This window comes from Belonocnema kinseyi, chromosome 3, assembly GCF_010883055.1.
Source record: "Belonocnema kinseyi isolate 2016_QV_RU_SX_M_011 chromosome 3, B_treatae_v1, whole genome shotgun sequence".
Classification (NCBI taxonomy): Eukaryota; Metazoa; Arthropoda; class Insecta; order Hymenoptera; family Cynipidae; genus Belonocnema; species Belonocnema kinseyi.
Window position 1 is genome coordinate 154,008,051 of NC_046659.1, and position 3,610 is coordinate 154,011,660.

The following is a 3,610-nucleotide window of genomic DNA, read 5'->3' on the forward strand; positions in this document are numbered from 1 at the left end:
TTACCCCCAAGGTCAAACCAAAAGTGACATCCGGATTCAGCCTAGGTCGGGTTCAATGTCAAAGTTTAGACTCTCATCAATGCGTGATACTTACATAAGTTTGTCCGCTACGGAATATTTTCCAATAATGCTGTTCTTATAGCCATCAAACCTTGTTCGAGTTAAAATGACCTTACGGCAGACAGGGGTCTACAAAGGACGATCCTGGTGTCTACTAGCGATCGCAGGCCAGTAGGTCGGATCTACTCGGCTCTGACCCAGAACTGTCAGAATCCTTTACCTGATTTGAACCCCTTAAACTCGAGACCTTCCATTACATTGGAAACTTCACGCTAAAATTGGAATCTTCAGGGTAAAATTGAGTATTACGAAATAAAATGATCAATGTTTAGTTTTGTTATTATAATAATATTAAGCGAAATAATTAATGCAATTTTAATGTTTTAAACTCACAATTCAAATTAACTGAAAATCAATTTCTTTATGAATAATTAAAATTTTTATTTTTAAATTAAGATTTAAGTTTATCAAAAATATATCTTAATTTTATAATTATTATAATTCCATACAAAATTATATAGTTGACAGAGGTTATGTATAACTTAAAATCTTTAAAACTGACAAATTTGAAATACTCTTCATTTGAATTATTAGACATTTGTACTAATTTTCAGCAGTGACTGAATTCCTAACTATAGGCCTCGGACTCACCACACTATTAAACTGTTTCACGCTTTTTGAAACAATGACACTATTTTTCTACTATTTCGAAAAAAAATTACACGAAATACACTATTTACAAATGAACAAATTTAACAAATTACATACATATTCTACTAAATAATTTAAAATTAACAATTTAAAATTATTTAGTAGAAAATAACAATTTTAAATTCTATAATTTCAGCAGCTTTGACTTTAAAACATTCAATCACTTTGAACTGAAAATTATTTTTATTTATAAGTTAATGATACAATTTTTATAATTCTAACTTACAAATATTTTTATTTTTAATCTGAAATAATTATATTTAGAGATTCTTCAGTTTAAAAACAAAATATTAAAATTTGAATGCTTTCAATTTATTTGGTATTATTTATTTTTGATAAAGAAATTGATAAGTTTACAATTGGAATTTTTAAAATTTGAATCGCCTCGAATTGAAAATTATGTTTATTTCAAAGTTAATTTTTTTTAATCATTTCATTTTGAACGTTTTAATTAGCTTTGAATTTGTAATTATAACATTTAATACAAGATTTGCATTATTAATGTTGCAAAAATTCATTTGGTAACAACTATCCACAAGTAGTTGTTTAAAATTTGTAATACTTCAAACCAAATCCCTTTATTACACGTTCCGTTAAGTTATACCAGAAAAAAAGGTCCTCCAGGTTCAACATCCAGATCCGAGCCCTTCCAATTGAGATTTTTTGTGTGTGGAGTCATAAATTTTATCTCAGTTTCCAGTCGAAAAAAAAATTGGTAGATCTTTTTCGTTCTGTCGATTGCCAGTGTTAAAAAGGATTGTTTCCATTATTTTTTTTTTTAGTTGACCTTGAAACAACCATGGAGGTTATCCTCAAGTTCAAAACTAAGATCACGGTCAGATTTCTTGTTAAACGATACTACACGATTGACCTTAAACTTTGTAAAAATTAGCTCACTTAAATAAGATATAGGCCTGTTCCGCTACTTTTGTGACACCCTGTATATATAAAAAGGCTCAGAAAAGCTTCAGAGAATATTCTCCCAAGACACTCAGGTAGATATTTTTTATGACCCAGGTAGCTCGTTTAAATGTTCTCAAGACTGTAAAATGTCCTTTTCGAAAGTGAAATAAGAATTCAATCATAAATAACAAGCTGAGAGGCTATCTCAATAGAGTAGCCGACCCTCGCTATACGGGTCGAATTAATATTTAGAAATCGATTAAGAATTTTTTTAAGTTGACAGCATAAAACATAATAATTCGGAATCTATGGGTTTCGATTATTTCAGATATCTAACTTTTTTTTTTAATGTTCAAAATTAGAACGAATATAACGTATGTCGTGCATGGAATTATAGGCCAAAACAGACAATATTTTTCAATTCAACTCCAAAGTAGTATATTAGTTTATCTATACATATATGTATATAAATCCCGTGTCACGATGTTTGTCACCACTAAACTCTGAAACTACTTACCCGATCATGATGAAATTTTATACACTGAGTATAATTTGGTCAAAATTAAAGGATAGGATAGTTACTATTTCATTTAATTGCCTCAATATTTTTTCATTGAAAATTAAATGTTTTTATATGTATACTCCATAAGTTTTTAACAGATGACAGTGTAAGTTAGTTTGTTGACCGACACTTCAACATTTTACATTATCTAGGTTGGGTAAGCAGCCAATAGATGGCGCCAAGTTTAGTATAATATAAATTCAACGGTACGTGACGAATACAATAGGACCATATTATATCACCGGCACCCTACCAAATCTCTACTGAGAGGCTGCAGATAGGCTGAAACGGGCCAGGCTTTGTCGCTACATAATATTATGAGACTTTTTATCGGTCGGAATACTACCCGTTCTAAAAACATTTTTTTACAGACAGAGTAAAAATGAAAGCAAAAATGAATATTATAAAAGTTATTTTATTGACATTTCTCACAACCGATGACATACTATATACATGTACTTCTATGAAAATTCTTACTTTTTATCCTATTTTAGGATGTATGCTGCGTAAATCAATGTCAAATTTCGCATACTTATGAAAAAAAATATAGAGGTTAAAATTTTTTTATTTAACAGTAGTAACCTAGATTTTTAATTTTTGCTTTCCCCTTTCATGTAAAACTTACACTCCTAATTTACAATTCTAATACTACAGATCTCATTTTATTCTTTAATTGATTCTCTGCAATTCTTTTCGGGTAATGTTTAGTAAAATTTAACCATCATTATTTATAATAATAATAGCTGTATGATTTCAAAATTGTTTTTTTTTAAACTCACTCAAATTGAATTTTAGAGAATCCTTCAAAGAATAAAATAAGGCCTTGGTGATTAGGATTATACAAAAGTTTTTAATTACTATCTAAAGAGAAAGCAAAAAATAAAACTCTCAATAAATACAGTTGAATAAACAATTTGAATCTGAATCATTATGTTTTTTCACTACGCACAGAAGCCTCCTTTAAGATTCTTAGATATTCATAAACAGATATATTTCTTCCAATTTTAACAATAATTTTAAAGGTGGGCAACTTTTGAGATTCATTCTACGTAGCGTCTACATCCTTAATTTTTATTATTCAACTTATTCGTCTTAATTTACTTATTCTATGACATAATCCTTAAATTAAAACTCCGTATATTTTTAATCAAAAGAATAAAAAAATAAAATGAGGTCTTGATTATTAGGATTATATAAAAGTTGTAACTTTTCTCTAAGGAAAAATCAGAAAATAAAACTCTAAATAACTACATTTAAATAAAAAATTTGAATTTAAATTATTTTTTTCCTAATTACGGGCAGAAGCGTCCTTTAATATTTTTAGACATTCATAACAGATACAAAAATGTGTGGCACATGTTTTTGTTTATTCTA